The sequence below is a fragment of the Chiloscyllium punctatum genome, chromosome 30 (genome assembly GCF_047496795.1).
Source record: "Chiloscyllium punctatum isolate Juve2018m chromosome 30, sChiPun1.3, whole genome shotgun sequence".
Taxonomy (NCBI): Eukaryota; Metazoa; Chordata; class Chondrichthyes; order Orectolobiformes; family Hemiscylliidae; genus Chiloscyllium; species Chiloscyllium punctatum.
In genome coordinates, this window is record NC_092768.1 from 43827100 (window position 1) to 43844355 (window position 17256).

A 17256-nucleotide genomic window follows, 5' to 3' on the forward strand; every position below is an offset into this window, starting at 1 on the left:
AATAAATGATATTGGTGGATGTGCAGGTGAAACTTTGATGGATGTGGAAGGCTCCTTTAGGGCCTTGGATAGAGGTGAGGGAGGAGGTGTGGGCACAGGTTTTACAGTTCCTGCGGTGGCAGGGGAAAGTGCCAGAATGGGAGGGTGGGTCGTAGGGGGGTGTGGACCTGACCAGGTAGTCACGGAGGGAATGGTCTTTGCGGAAGGCGGAAAGGGGTGGGGAGGGAAATATATCCCTGGTGGTGGGGTCTTTTTGGAGGTGGCGGAAATGTCGGTGGATGATACAGATAGAGTGTTCAGTGTGCACCCATACACAGCTCACTCAGGACTGTAGAAAGATGTACACACACAGGTAATAGGTACAATGTCAGATACATGGAGAAGTTAGACTGCAGGGTCTGTTTCTGTGCTGTACATCTCTATGACTCTATGCCCCAGGGACAATCCCGATGTACAGTCACCTCCCCCAGTTGGAAGGACTGAGCCATATGTTTACTGTGAGAGGGGGGATCCCAGGGTCCTAGTGCTGTCCTGATGCTCCATTAGCTGGTGGGGGAGGCCTCTTCTCAGCCCCAGCCTTACTGGCTCAGAGCCTGAACCTCAGCCTGACTGTGCTGGAGCTTCCCCGTCACTGGGACCGAGTCATCACTTTGCACTTGTTCCATTTTTCTGCTTCTGCAGCTTCACATCAAACAATGGATCAAATTTCTCAACAAATGGGTGCAGTCTCCAAAGATTGTTGTATTACTGGTTTTTCCAGTTTGTAAACTGAAGCTGTTTCCCCTCAGAATGTTTAATTCACAGTCCCTGATTGGAACAGGGACAGTGTATTCCCAGAATGTTGTGATCCTTTCCTTTCCCTCCCTGTGTTTTCCCTGAGTCTCTCCCGATGAGTACAGAATTCAGCTTTCCATTCTCTCTCTGGGAACTGGGAGATTAAAGGCCATTCACGAATCATAGAATCCCTACAGCTAATCCACCCAACATACACATCCCTGGACACATCAGCCAAAAAATAAACCCTGGACACTGTGGGCAATTGAGCATGACCAATCCACCCAGGGTGCACCTGTTCGATTGCAGCAGAAAACTGGAGCACCCGGAGGAACCCCATGCAGACTCAGGGAAACTCCACACAGACAGTCACCCAAGGCTGGAATCAAACTCAGGTCCCTGGTGCTGTGAGGCAGAAGTGCTAACCACTGAGGCATGGTGCCACCCTGGGTCATGGGTCACAGGTCAGTATCAGTCACTGCTAACCCTGGGCTGGCTGGGAATCCCATGGACCCTGGTGTTCTTCCTGGTACTGAGTCTAATTCATGACACAGTCAGAGAGGAGACACACAGACCTTGGGAGGGGCAAGTGTGGAAGGGGGGAGTGCAGAGAGAGAAACACCCAGGCTCACCCCCAGGGTCAAGGTTCTGGGTCATGTGACAAGGAGAATTGGGCTATTCTACCAGGAAAGGAAGCACCTGATGGGATTTATAAAACATTAAACAGTCTGGAAACGAGAAATCTGAGATTGGTTTTAAACTAAACCGAGAGATTCAGAACAGGAGGACACAGTTACAGTGAGAGAGATTCTTTACCCAGACAGTGATCAATGAGCTAAACCTGACAGAGAGTTTAATGTGAGGGAACATGGAGTGGATTAATTACAGAGAGTCAGGTTGGCCTGTGCGCTATTGTGAAAAGGATTTTTTTCGGAATTGATTGAAACTTTTAATTACAGTGAATCCGGTTGGTACAGGTACAGAGAACCCGGAGAGTCAGGGGGGATTGATGATGAGAGTCAGATACGGAGAACCCAGTATCGGGGGGATTGATGGTGAGGGTCAGGTACAGAGAACCCAGTGTTAGGGGGGAGGGGGGGATTGGTGGTGAGAGTCAGGTACAGGGAACCCAGTGTGGAGGTGGGGGAGGGGAATTGATGTTTAGAATCAAGTACAGGGAACCCAGTGTGGGGGGTGGGGGAGGGGGTTTGATGGTTAGAGTCAAGTACAGAGAACCCAGTGTCGGGTGGGGGTGGGGTGGAAACAGACTGTTCACTGCACCCTGCTCCTACCAATAACCATCTTGTGAGAACACATTTCCCCGTTAAACCTCATGGCACACCCCTCCCTCCCCTTCTGTAGAATGTGAACAGGTTGAGCAGATGAAGACTATGTGTCCATGAGGTATTGTGGGTCATCAACACCAGCGGAACTGCCATCCAATACAAACTGTCACCTCATGGCTCAACCCAACCCCCAGTCTCTCATTACCACCAAGCCAGGGGACCAACCCCGGTTCAATGAGGAATGTGGGAGGGATCACAGGAGCAGGACCAGGGAGAGATGAAAAGTGATGTCTTTTTTATTCACTGGAGGGATGTGGGAATCACTGGCTGCTGGAATTTATTTCCCATCCCTAATGGTCCTTGAGAAGGTTGGGGTGAGCTACCTTCCTGAACAGCAGCAGCTCATGTGGTGGTGGGAGGGAATTCCAGGATTTTGACCTAGTGACAGTGAACCAAGTGCAATATACTTCCAAGTCAGGATGGTGTGTGGCTTGGAGGGGAACTTGTAAGTGATGGTGTTGGTCAGTGAAGTGACAGATCAGGACTGATTGTGCAGTAAACAGCAGAGGGAGCAGAGTCAGAACTTAGTGATTCCACAACCGATAGATAAGATCGAAGCTCTGCTGTCCTGTCACATCCAGGTGTGAACATTGAACAACTCCCTGGAGGAGAAAGAGGCTTCTCATTCTGGAATGATACTTTGGTCACTGGATTCCTTCTCCAGAGACAATAACCATGTATCACACCTCCCCCTAGTTTTTGTATTGATTCTGTTTTTGTGGGATGTGGGTGTCTCTGACTGGCCAGCATTTATTACCCGTCCCCAGTTGCCCTTGTGAAGGTGGTGGTGATCTGCCTTCTTGAACTGCTGCAGTCTCCCTCCTGTGGGTTGAGCCACAATGCCATGAGGGAGGGAAATCCAGGATTTTGACCAGCAATAGTGAAGGAATGGTGATATATTTCCGAGTGAGGATGGTGAGTGGCTTGGAGGGGAACATGAAGGTGGTGGTGTTCCCATATATCTGCTGATCTTGACCTTCCAGATGGAGGTGGTTGTGGATTTGGAAGGCACTGTTTAAAGATCTTTGATGATTTTCTGTCGATAGCAAACACTGCTGTAACTGAGTGTCAGTGATGGAGGGACTGGATGTTGGTGGATGCAGTGCCAATCAGTTGGGTTGCTAGGTCCTGGATAGTATCAAGTTTCTTCAGTGTTGAGATGGCTGTACTCATCCAGGCAAGCAGGGAGTATTCCATCACACTCCTGACTTGTGTCTTGCAGTTGGTGGACAGGCTTTGGGAAATCAGGAGACGAGTTACTCGCTGCAGTATCTCTAGCCTCTGACCTGCTCTTGTAGACACTGCATTTATGTGGTGAGTCCAACTGAGTTTCTGATCAATGATAACTCACAGGCTGTTGACAGTTGGGGGGATTCAGTGATGGCAACACCATTGAATGCCAAGGGATGGTGGTGAGATTGTCTCTTGTTGGTGATGGTTATAACTTGGCATTTGTGTGGCGCAAATGTTACTTGCCACTTGTCAGCCCAAGCCTGGATATTGTCCAGACCTTGTTGCATTTGAACATGGACTGCTTCAGTGTCTGACGAGTTACAAATAGTGCTGAACATTGTGCAATTATTGGGAAACATTCCCATTTCTGACCTTATGATGGAGGGAAGGTCATTCATGAAGCAGCCGAAGACGGTTGGGCCTAGGACATTACCCTGAGGGACTCCTGCAGAGCTTTCCTGGAGCTGAGATGACTGACCTCCAACAACCAAGACCACCTTCCTGTGTGTCAGGTATGACTCTATCCACTGGAGAGTTTTCCCCCAGTACCCATTGATTCCAGTTCTGCTCGAGTTCCATGATGCCACACTCGGGTCGAATGCAGCCTTGATGTCAGGGGCTGTCACTCCCACCTCCCCTCTGAAATTCAGCTCTTTTGTCCATGTTCGAACCAAGGCTGTAATGAGGTCAGGAGCTGAGTGACCCTGGCAGAACCCAAACTGGGCGTCACTGAGCAGGTTATTGCTGAGCAGGTGCTGCTTGATCGCACTGTTAATGACACCTTCCATCACTTTACTGATGATCGAGAGTAGACTGATGGGGCAGATTGGATTTGTCCTGCTTTTTGTGTGTAAGATATATCTGGGCAATTTTCTACATTGTTGGGTAGATGCCAGTGTTGTAACTTTACTGGAACAGTTTGGATACGGGAGTGACAAGTTCTCGAGCACAAGCCTTCAGTACTATTGCCTGAATGTTGTCCCTGAAGCCTTTGAACATCTGTTTACAGTCTCTGAGAATGGATTATTCCCCATCCTAATGGACATTTATTTTGTTTCTGCAGATTCCCCAAAGGGGACCTACACAACAGCTCCGAGTAAGTGACTGAGAGGACAGAGTGTTGGGAATGATGGAGAAGGTAATGGGAGGTGTAGATCAGATCACCTGCAGTATGGAAACAGGCCTTTCAGCCTAACCCTCTGAAGAGTAACCCGCCCAGACCCAATCCCCAACCCTATATTTACACCTGACTAACACACCTAACACTATGGGCAATGTAACATGGCCCATTCACCTGACCTGCACACCTTTGGATTGTGGGCAGAAACCGGAGCACCCGGAGGAAACCCACACAGACACAGGGAGAATGTGCAAACTCCACACTGTCACCCGAGGTGGGAATTGTACCCGGGTCCCTGGTGCTGTGAGGCAACAGTGCTAACCACTGAGCCACCATGCGGCCCCTATTCGAGTGTAGAGTTATATTTGCCTGGGTGTTGCTCAGGGTGATGGGTCCGTCTCCTCACAATGCTGTTTCTCAGCCAACACTCTCTTATCGTCCGGTTTCTCTACTCCATGTCTCCAGTGTCTCTCCTTCGAATTGTCACCCTCCATTCTCTTCCCCCACTGCCCCTCCCTCCACTCGCTCACCCTTAATTCCCACTGGGGGGTGCTCGGAGAGTCTGGTTCATTAATGCTGAGGGCGATTAAATCCTGGGTCCAGTGAGTGAAAGAGAATATCTCACACTGTCTCATTTTATATTTAGTATGACTTCTCACATTCTGTTTTTATTTTCTCAACTTCTGATATCTCTGGTGCAGCTTCTTCATGATTCAGTAAGTGACATGTCGACTTTTCTCTGAGTTAGGTTTATTTAGATTTAGATTATTTAGATTTATTTGTAACATTTTCACATCCCCCTGATCCTGTCCAACCCTCCCAGTCACTGTTCTACCCTGTCAGACTAATTCCCATCCCCTCCTGACCCTGTCCCACCCTCCCAGTCACTGTTATACCCTGTCAGACTAATTCCCCTCCCCTCCTGACCCTGTCCCACCCTCCCAGTCACTGTTATACCCTGTCAGACTAATTCCCCTCCTTTCCTGACCCTGTCCCACCGTCCCAGTCACTGTTAAACCCTGTCAGACTAATTCCCCTCCCCTCCTGACCCTGTCCCATGCTCCCAGTCACTGTTACACTCTGTCAGACTAATTCTCCTCTCCTCCTAACACTGTCACACCTTCCCAGACACTGTAAAACCCTGTTCCCGATTAATTCCCCTCCCCTTCTGAGCCTGTTGCACCCTCCCAAAAACTGTTAAACCCTGTCAGACTAATTCCCCTCCCCTCCTGACCCTGTCCCACCCTCCCAGTCACTGTTATACTCTGTCAGACTAATTCCCCTCCCCTCCTGACCCTGTCCCACCCTCCCAGACACTGTAAAACTCTGTCAGACTAATTCCCCTCCCCTCCTGACCCTGTCCCACCCTCCCAGACACTGTTAAACCCTGTCAGACTAATTCCTCTCCCCTCCTGACCCTGTCGCATCCTCCCAGTCACTGTTAAACCCTGTCAGACTAACTCCCCTCCCCTCCCCACCCTGAAGTGGTTGCCTAATGTCTCTCCATTCCTGACCTTGTGGGTTTCCTGGCCCCCAGCACAGGACATTCCCGGAGCCTCATTGCGGAATAACGGAATGCTCCTGTTCCAGTGTGAACATGGACACCATCGTCTATCCTTCCATATCACAGCAGACACACAGAATTACAGTCCATTGTTCACACTCAATTCCTTCAGGACTGAGATCAATTTTTCTGGGAATGTGTTTCCACAGATTGAGCAGTGGATCCCAGATCCCCAGGTTTGGATCCTGATTCTTCAAGTGAGACCTTCTCAAGTCGTGTTTCCATCCCGTCTCAGAAATGTGAGCAGTGTCACGGTCAGAGGGATCTTCACAGATGGTTCCTCCCTCACACTTTCTCATCTTCACTGTCTTCAGTGGGTCACTGATTTACCTGAAATGAAGCAACATCCTGAGGTAACTCGGAGACAGTTTTTATATTGAAAGAAATCGATCTTGCATCTGACCTTAACAAATTTCAAATGCTATGTAAATCTTTGTACATAAATATCAGTTTTACATATTCTAATTCTTAAATAAATATATAAATATTTTAAATCTGAGTTATTGTTGAATTCTAAAATCTATCACTACTTATCACCATTGTTTAACTACAATTACCAATATGTGTCATTTGTAATCATTAAAAGTTATTTATTGATTATTGATTTTGATATTTTTATTAATGATTTCACAAGAATAATTATATTCATTTACACAGCAGCAGCTTGTGGCAGTTGCTGAGTTCAATTTGGGTGGCACGGTGCCACACTGGTTAGCACTGATGCCTCACAGCACCAGAGACCCGGGTTCAATTCCTGCCTCAGGCGACTGACTGTGCACAGTTTGCACATTCTCCCTGTGTCTGCGTGGGTTTCCTCCCACCGTCCAAAAATGTGCAGGTTAGGTAAATGGGCCATACTAAATTGCCCGTAGTGTTAGGTGAAGGGGTAAATGTAGGGGAATGCGTCTGGATGGGTGGTGAGTCGGTGTCGACTTGTTGGGCCGAAATCCTGTTTCCGCACTATAAGTAATGTAATGTAATCTAATCGATGTGAACTGGGGGAGTTAAGACCATATCCATCTGCCTCTGTTGTAAAATCCAAATCCCAGATGATAACTCCATACCCGTCAACACAATCAGGGAAAGTCCATTCCCAGAGAGTGGGAACACACCAGTGTGAGGGAATGGAGATTGTGTCAGAACCTGATGGAGATTCTGGACATCTCCTCCATTCCATTGATATTCCCTGAGGATGTGAGTGTGTGTGATGGGTTTGATCAACATCAGACTTGTACTAAAGGACATAGCTGCTAGACTGGGTCTGCAGCAGGTGGTGAGGGAACTAACAAGAGGGAAAAACATACTTGACTCCATCTTTCCAATCTACCAGCTGCAGGTGCAAATGTCCATGACAGTCTCAGTGAGAGTGACCATCGCACTGTCCTTGTGGAGGCAAAGTCCCACTGTCACATTGGGAGTAACCTCCAGCGTATTGTGTGGTACTATCACTGTGCTAAATGGAACAGACTTGGATCAGATCTAGCAGCTCAAGCCTGGGTATCCATGAGGGACTGTGGGCCATCAACAGCAGCAGAACCATACTCCAGCACAATCTGTAACCTCATGGTCTGGCATAGCCCCCACTGAACCATGAACACCAAGTCAGGGGATCAACCCTGGTTCAATGGGGAGTGCAGGAGGGCATGCCAGGAGCAGCACCAGACGTACCTGAAGATGAGGTGTCAACCTGGTGAAGCCACCAAACAGGTGACTTGCATGTCAAATAACATAAGCAGTAAGTGATAGACAGAGCTAAGTGATCCCACAACCAACAGATCCGATCTAAGCTCTGCACTCCTGCCACATCCAGCCAACTCACTGGAGGCTCCACAAATATTCCCACTCTCACTGATGAAACAGCCCATTACACCAGTGTGAAAGGTAGGCCTGGTGGTTTCACAGCGATCTTCAGTCAGAAGTATCATCTCAGCCTCCTCCAGTGGACCCCAGCATTACAGATACCAGTCTTCAGCTAATTCAATTCACTCCATATGATATCAAGGAACAGTTGAAGACACTGGGTACTGCAAAGGGTACTGAAACAATATCAAGAAAAAAATGCAGAGATTAGTAGCCAGGTGACACTCACTGAAGCTGCCAACTCTTTTGAGACCCCAAAGGCTTCTGATGTAACTGAAAAAAACCAAACTGAGAAATCTGGATCTGTGAGAGCTGGCCACGCCCATTCAGACTGCTTCTATTGTTCCAGCTTAAAATAAAACTCCAAGGCCTCACAACATGTTTACCTCAGTCATCACCAGCAGCATGTTTGGTGCCTCTGCCTTACAACCTCTCTTCAAAACAAAAACTAGGACACCAACAACCTTTTAAAATGGCAGCATCATCACACTAGGAGTTAAAGAAGCTTCCAATCCCTTTCATGCTTCCTGTCTGAGTACGGAAGTGAGTCAGAACCCTTCAAAATCTCCAACTCAAACTCAGAACCTGAGATCTTTCCAGAGGGTTCCAGATGCTACATAATTGTCCATCGGAAGTTGAATCTTCCTGGACAAATCGCATTCAGTGAGTCAGGAATTCTGAGGGGTCCAGACCCTCCTCTCTTGGGATCTGTCCAATCTCTGACTGTCTGGCTGTTGAACTATCTGGGCCTATGTCTGGTGCTGAAGCCAGTCTCAGCAGGATTCAGGTTCACAAGGAGGAGGTGTTAGCAATTCTAGGAAGTGTGGAAATAGATAAGACCCCTGGGCCGAATGAGATTTATCCTAGGATTCTCTGGGAAGCCAGGGAGGAGACTGCAGAGCCTTTGGCTTTGATTTAAATGTTGCCATTGTCGACAGGATGAGTGCCAGAAGACTGGAGGAGAGCAAATGTCTCCTTGTTCAAGAAAGGAACAGAGACAACCCTGGTAATTATAGACCAATCAGCCTTACGTCTGTTGTGGGTAAAGTGTTGGAAAGGATCAGAAAAGAGTGGGTTGATCATCATCGGGAGAGGAATAATTTGATTAGGGATAGTCGACATGGTTTTGTGAGGGTAGGACGTGCCTCACATACCTTATTGAGTTCTTTGAGAAGGTGCCCAAATAGGTGGATGGGGGGAAAGCCGTTGATGTGATGTATATGGATTTCAGTAAGGCGTTTGATAAGGCTATTACAGAAAATTCAGAGACGTGGGATTAAAGGTGGTTTGGTGGTTTGGATCGGAAAGAAGACAAAGGGTGGTGGTTGATGGGGAATGTTCATCCTGGACTTCAGTTATTAATGATGTACCACAAGGATCTGTTTTGGGGCCACTGCTGTTTGTCATCTTGATAAATGACTTGGATGAGGGTGTAGAAGGATGGGTTAGTAAATTTGTAGGTGACACTAAGTTTGGTGGTGTTGTGGATAGTGCTGAAAGAAGTTGCAGGTTCGAGAGGGACATAGATAAGCTGCAGAACTGGGCTGAGAGTTGGCAAGTGGAGTTTAATGCAGAAAAGTGTGAGGTGATTCACTTTAGAAGGAGTAACAGAAATGTAGTGTACTGGGCTAACAGTAAGATTCTTGGTAGTGTCGATATGCAGGAGGATCTCGGTGTCCAGGCACAAATCCCTGAAAGTTGCCATTCAGATTGGGTTTTTAAGAAGGCGTATGTTGTGTTAACTTTTATTGGTAGCGGGTTTGAGCTGAAAACCATGAGGTCATGCTGCAGCGAAACAAAACTCTGGTGCGGCCACACTTGGATTACTGCGTACAGTTCTGCTCACCACATCACAGGAAGGATGTGGACGCTTTGGAAAGGGTGCAGAGATTTACTAGGGTGTTGCCCGGTATGGAGGGAAGGACTCATGGGGAAAGGCTGAGGGACGTGAGACTATTTTCGTTAGAGAGAAGCAAGTTGAGAGGTGAATTAGTTGAGACATTTCAGATAATCAGAGGGTGGACAGTGAGAGCCTGTTTCCTCAGATGGCGATGGCTAGCACAAGGAGACATAGCTTTAAATTGAGGGGTGATGGATAAAAGGACAGATGTCAGAGGTAGTTTTTTTACCCAGAGAGTAGTAAGGGCATGGAATGCCCTGCCAGCAACAGTAGTAGACGCGCCAACATTGAGGGCATTTAAATGGTCATTGGATAAACATATGGATGAAAATGGCATAGTACAGGTCAGATAGACTTCAGATTGGTTTCACAGGTCGGTGCAACATCGAGGGCCAAAGGGCCTGGACTGTGCTGGAATGTTCTATGAAGCCTTGAATGCAACAGAATCTTCTTGTATTTCAGATGAGATTATTTCGGAGTGAAATCGATGAGAACTTCACCAATAACAGGGCCCTGGGAATCTGGGATTCTCTTCCAAATGGCTGTGGAAGCTCAGGATCCAGAGAACTTTTCAAACTTAGAATTAGGATATTTAACTCGGTGAGACCAACACAAGATATCAACATCGTGAGCAAGGTGGGTACTTGCAGGTGAATAGTGAATCGGTGTCCTCTGAATTGTCTAATCTGGCTCTCTCTCTCTCACACACACGCACACACAAACATTGTATCCTTACCCCACTGATAGAGCTGGGCCTCTGCCAGGCTGCTGTGTGCAACTCGACAGTCGTATTGATCCTCATCCCCAGCATTGATCCCAATCTCTTTCTGGATCTGATGGGTCCCATCGTGGTTTGGTCGAACCCCCGAGGATTGGGTCTCAGACATGACCTCTCCATTCCTTAGCCAGGTCACCTCAATGTCTACAGGATCAAACCCAGTGACCAGGCAGGAGAGAGTGAGCGGCTTGTCCTGACCATTGGGCTCCCTCCTGGAGATGAACACTTCAGGCTGAACTGTGATGAGAAAGGGTGAAACCACAAACAATAGACAGACACTGAATGGAATGGGAGAACGGTTTCATAGATCAGTGAGGTTAGATCAGAACATGGAACAAAACAGAAATACATACCTTTCCTTCCAAAATATTCCTTTCCAACTCGCAAGTATTTATTTAAAAGGTCGAATAGTTCTGTTTCCAATTGCCATTTCCAATAGTTATTCCAGGATTCATCTGAATCCCATTTCACTTTAGTCATTCTTGCAAAGTGATTGGATGCAATCTATTTCATTCTGTCTGGTTCTAAATTGATAAAGTCCTTCCCATCAAATCCAAATCTCATTGACCTCTTCACTGAGCCATCTTCACTGACCTCAAGAGTGCGTATCCATTGGAGAGTGTGAATTCCTGTCAATGACAAAACAGGGATTGATCATCAATAATTAATAGATCATCACACACTGTCTGGTTCGAGGGAAAAGCAGAAGATTTCGAGTCACATTCTGATTAAAGGTGAAAGAGCATCTTTCCCCAGATAAAAATACAAAGTTCAGGATAATAGTCTGATCAGAGGGGACAGGGTTACTTTCAATTCCTACAGGGCTATGAGGAGAAAGTGTGAATTTCAGAATATGTTGCGATTTAAATCTGGTTATGGAAGCAATGTGATCGATTTCAAATTTGTTCAGGGATATGGTAAGATTTGGACATGGGATTCATTTGAGAGTGATTCAACAGAAAAGGAAGACAGCTGGATTGTGGGATTGACTTATTCAGGCTTGTGGAGAAGTATGAAAGGGGATTGGCAAAGTCAACGTAGAGAGGATGTCTTCGAATGTAGGACAACTTGGAATGAGACAGTATAGTTTCGGATAAGGGGCAGCAGATTTTAAACAGTAATGAGGAGAAATACATCTCTCAAAGAATCTATGAATTCTTTATTGCAGCGTGTGGGAGATGCTGGGACTGAGAGTAAATTTAAGGAGAAGATAAAAGATTTTTAATTCGTGATGGGTTGAAGGGTTATGCAGAGCAGGTGGGAAAGTGAAGTTGAAACTGAGATGAGATCAGCCATGATCTCGTCAAATGGCAGAGCAGGCTCGAGAGGCTGAATTGCCTACTCCTGTTCCGAGCTCTTATGTTCTTGTGAGCTACACAATGTTGAGATTGCTGCTCTCAAATTCCCAAGATTGGTTGACACTGAATTAATAAATGAGGCAAAGTATACTTTCTACAGGCACAACCTAAGTAATAGATGACTACTGTAAATGAGGTTTCGATGTCACTAACAGATTGATACATGTAATGGAATTGCCTGTAAAGCTTCATTTAAAAGCTTCATTTCCCATTGTCTCCCAGCAGATTAAAGCTTTGACAATACGGTGAGTATTTGCACAGCAATCTTGGGTGTCAATGCTGAAAAGGATCACTTTCTGATACTCCAGGCAATATTGTACGGCATTTGCCACCCCAGGACAAATAATTTCTCTTGGGAATTTTAAAGCAAGAACTGGATCAGACTTATTTTCTGACATTGACAAAATGGACAGCTTATTGGACTTTGTACAGAGCATGGACATTATGTTGCTAACGTCAACTTTTCAAGGTGCACACCAGTACATGACAAACAAACATGTCCAAATACAGTGACACACTATCCATTAGCATGTTCAACATAAAAACTGATGACAAGTATCAAAAATGCTCAGAAGTTTTGGACAGTCCCTTCCACATGAAGACTCAACAGAAAGCACTGTGGTAGAGCTCTGCAGACAGTTAACAACAAAGCTGCAATGACGATATCTGGCAAAGAAACATGAACATGAACAAGACCCAACCTTACAGAAGGGACTCCCGTCATCAAAGTGAACAGCACAACTCACCTGGCTTATAAACTGTCTTTTAATACTGAAGCATGAGCCCGTCTGACACTGGAGAAGGCAGTTGTGCAGAATGCAGTAAGGTACTGCCCCTCCAAGTATTGCATGAATTCGTGGGGAGAAATCCGGCTGCTTGTGACAATGGTAACCTTCATGCTGATAATATCAGAAGAACACTCAGGCACAGCACCAGCAAACTTACTTCTTGAGATCCACAGACAGGAACGTACTTGCTGATAGGAAGAAGCGAATGACTCACTGGACAGACTGGCTACTCTAACTGTCCATACGTGATCCAGATATTCTCTCTGCTGGTGTTTAATGATCTCCTGTGGCTCCCTGTCATGCTGTTTGAAAAGGGGAAAGTGAAGACTGCAGATGCTGGAGATCAGAATCAAAAAGTGTGGTGCTGGAAAAGCACAGCGGGTCAGGCAGCATCCAAGGAGCAGGAGAGTCAATGTTTCAAGCGTAAGCTCTTCATCAGGAATGCTGCTTGAAAAAGCCATTGACTCCTGTGTATCCATGACAGTATCTGGAAGGATGGAATACCAGTCGAGGTTATGAACGTATGGAAAACCCTACTTCTTCTGATGCCTCTCTGTCCATCACTTCGATAAGAGAGACAGAAAGTTCTGTTCCACAGGGTGTGTGCGATTTAAACTTCAGCCAGTTATACAAGAATAAAGGCCCTTGAAGGAATTGAAACAACTATTATGGCATTTCACAAGCAATGGGCTCTTTTCCAGCGCGAGTCAAAGGCTTCATCAACCAGCCAACAGCATACAAGGAACAAAATTGGGCTTCAGACCAGATAGATACTGTCAATATGACATTACCCCAATCTCAGCTTCAAGAGAAGGCAGACTGCAACTGAAAAAGGAATAAATTCTACCTTGCTTTTGGAGATTCCACGAAAGTATTTGACACCATGAGGAGACCAGGCTCTGTTGGATTTTGGAGAGAATCAGCTGACCTGCTGAGCTTCACCCTGTCATTCAGTGCTTCCATGGGAATGTGCACAGTACCAATCAGTTCAATGGATCTCTCAACTGTAACAGATGGAATAAGAATGGCCTGGCCTGAACTGGCCTGAGTCCTAACCCATATTTTGTTTCCTATCCCTTTTTTTGTCGTGTTGATCTTGCTTTCCCTGCTGACATGAAAAGATTTTAAATCCTTACAATCTGATTAGGAACTCCTCAAATGAACAAACCTGAAAGTCAAGACAAAAAATGCAGTATGTCTTTATCGCACACGTCGATAGGCTGATGAATGTTGCTGCATTCATTGTCTAGATAGAAGAACAGCTCCAAGCTTCATGAATCTTATACCCCACGCCTGTGTCACGTTCTACCTCACCATTGGTTTCAAGACAAAATTACATACAGGAAAGGCTGTGTATCTCTTGCTGTTGATCAACAGCACACCACTGGAAGCAGTCAGGAAATTCAGCTGGTGATAGACAAGCTATTTCTTGGCAAAGAGCTGAGCACATGTATTGGAAGGACAGCCACAGCATCATCGGCCGTCTCATCAAACTGGGGGAGGAACAATAAGTTGACCTGCAGAACCAGGAACCTTACCGACATTGTCTGTGTCCTTGGCATATTTCTCTACGACAATAAAGCCTGGACAACTTACATCTATCAGGATAAAAGGCTACAGAGACTAATTCCCATCTCTGGGATTTATCCTGCATCTATGGCACAACATGGAAAGAAAGGCACGGAGGTTAATCATGGAAACGAGGCTTCATGGGCTTGGGCTTGTGTCCAGGATGGAAGGAGGCAGCTGTATTCCCAAGGATATGCCATAGGGGGCAGAAGCCAGTGCAAAGAGACCAGCAAGGCACCCAAAACCTCCTCTCAAGGATACTGTTAAAAACTGACTTGACAGCCTTCAGCATCAATTGCAACACAAGGGAAATATCGTAAATGGTGAGATCAGCTTCAGGGCAACATTTTGCCACCACGATGACATTTTGTTTCAGACACTCCAAAGCAGTTACTGACCCTATAAACAAGATAGTGACAGAAACCTTCACCTACCACCAGAGGGACAGCTCCAGTGTGTTGCTTGTTACAGACTTTGCCTTCCCAGAAGCAGCTGGTTCTGCTGCTGAAAGAAGTGCAGAAGTGACCTCAGCAAAGCTGTGAGGCAGGCCATCACCCCTCTCAAATCCCACATCTACTCGAGGGTCAGCTGATTTCATGTAAAAGTCGACCCCCTATTTTTGGTCAACAAGTCTGGAATTTTCCATATATCTCATGTAAAAGTTGACCCTAGTTCTTCTTTATAAGTCAGTGTGCCTGCCATTGCACACCACTCCAGCTTTCCAGTCTGCTGGCCGTACTGCTCCGTTCTGGATCTTCCAGTCCACCAGCCATCATGCTCTGCTCCAGGTTTTCAGAATTACTGTAATTGTTGAGTTTTTTGCCTTTTTCGTTTCGCCATCAATTGGGCTTTTACTAACGATACGGTATAGATTGTGATTGGATGAATTTCAGCCCCTCAGATGTCGTATTCCTGTAATCGTCGACCCAATAAGTTTAACCTTAAAAAATAGTCAAAAAATGCCACTATTACCCGAGTATGTGTGACATGTGTAGACCTACATGTACTTTACGGTTAGTGGGAACTGGAACGGGGTACGACAGTACCGTTCCATCGTAGCAGGCAAGACTACGTGTTGAGGGACGCGCTGAAGCTTGGGGCAGCTGCCGCCAAGGCGCGGTGGGGAAAGACCACTGTGTAAGATCGGCCTGCCGAAAGAAGAACAGGGGGCCCATACAGACGTTTTTTTGGGCTCTGCTGATGCCTCAGCCAAATATATGTATATATACAAGATTGAAAAAATGCACAGGATTGTAAAGGACAAGAATAAAGTCGAATCTGTGTTTGTAAATATGGACATATGTATGGCATGATCCAATGTACAGACCATCAAATCATTTATGAATAAAGTATATTTTGAAATAAAAAAAAAAATCAGTAATTAAATGGAGTCATCATATAAACACAGGGACTACAACAGCAGGTCAGAATCCTGGAATACTGTGATACATAATTCACCTCCTTCCTCCCCAAAACCTTTCCAACAGCTACTAGACAGTAGCCACAAGGCTGATGGAATACTCCCCACTTTCCTGATGAGTGCAGCTTTATCACGCAGAGGATGGGGCATATTTGGAATAAGCTGCCACAGGAAGCGGTGGAGGCTGGTACAATTACAGTGAGAGTATGTGTGTGTGCAGGAGAGTGTGTGTGTGTGCAGGAGTGTGTGTGTGTGTATGTGCAGGAGAGAGGGAGATAATGTGTGTCTGTGTGTGTGTACGTGTGTTTGATAGTGTGCGTGTGTGACCGTAATGGAGTATATACCTATGGGAGGGTGTGCACATGAGTGTGTGTGAGACTGAGTGACAGCATGAGTATGAGACAGTGTCTGTGTGAGTGTGATACTGTACCCATACGTGCATGTGTGTGCGCATGTTTGTAGTGGTGTCACCTGTAGTGTGACATGAACTCAAGGTCCCGGATGAAGCCATCCCCATGGGTACCATCTTGGCTATCTGCTCTGCTTGGCCACTCCTCATTGTTGCATATCACCTGAAGATCTGAGGCTGAATGTCCTTGACGAATGAAGTGTTCCCCAACTCGGAGGGAACGTCCTTGTCTGGTGATTGTTATGCGGTGTCCATTCGTCTATTATCGTAGCATCTGCATGGTCTCTCCATTTTACCATGCCTCAGGGAATCCTTGCCTGCAGCGTAAGAGATAGACAATGTTGGCTGAGTCACATGGGTACCTGCTGTGTATGTGGTGGGTGGTGCCCCACGGGTACTGGGAGTATCCATGTCAACCTTCTGACATGTCATGCAGTGGTTGCCATGACAGGGTTGTATGGTTTTGTGGTCAATGTTGCCCTGAAGGCTCTGAACAGTGGTCTGTCTAAGGTTTGGTGGTTGTTTGAAGGCAAGAATTGGAGGTGTAGGGAAGGTCTTGGCGAGGTGCTCATCCTCAATCTGTTGCAGGCTGCGAAGAACATGGCGTGGTTTCTTCACTCCTGGGAAGTACTTGGCATCCCGTGTCTGTCTCCTGAGGGGATGTCATTCCAGTTTCTTGCTGTGGAATGTCAGAACTGACAATCAATGAGCTGAGCATCGTATCCTGTTCTTATCAGGGGCATCCTTCAGCACCCTCAGGTGTCCGTCACATTCCTCCTCGTCTGAACAGGTCCTGTGTATGTGTAGGCTTGTCCGGAGGGGATGGCTGTTTTAATATGCTTCAGGTAGAAGCTCGAGAAGTGCAGCATTGTGAGGTTAACAGTGGGTTTACAGTAGAGTGAGGAACTGAGGTGCCCATCCTTGATGGAGATGCATGTGTCCAAGAATGAGACAGACAGTAAACCGTAGTCCATGATGGTGGGATGAGACTCATTAACATGACTGTGTGGTTATTTCAGTGACTCCTCACCATGGGTTCAGAGGAAGAAAATCTTGTCAATGTATCTGGTGTATAGCGTTTGGTTGGAGGTCCTGTGTAGCAAAGAGGTCTTGTGTCCAGATGATGAACTGGTTGTC

The 17256-nt window shown here is 46.4% G+C and overlaps 1 protein-coding gene across 1 annotated transcript in view; it reads left to right on the plus strand.

Annotated features, from left to right (window-relative positions):
* The window catches only part of LOC140455473 (class I histocompatibility antigen, F10 alpha chain-like), a 73648-nt gene extending 67047 nt beyond the window's left edge, over positions 1-6601 (plus strand). The window contains exon 8 of the mRNA XM_072550379.1: positions 6187-6601. The gene's annotated coding sequence lies outside the window, so the exon portion shown is untranslated. The remainder of the gene's footprint in view (positions 1-6186) is intronic.
* The last annotated feature ends 10655 nt before the right edge of the window (positions 6602-17256 follow it).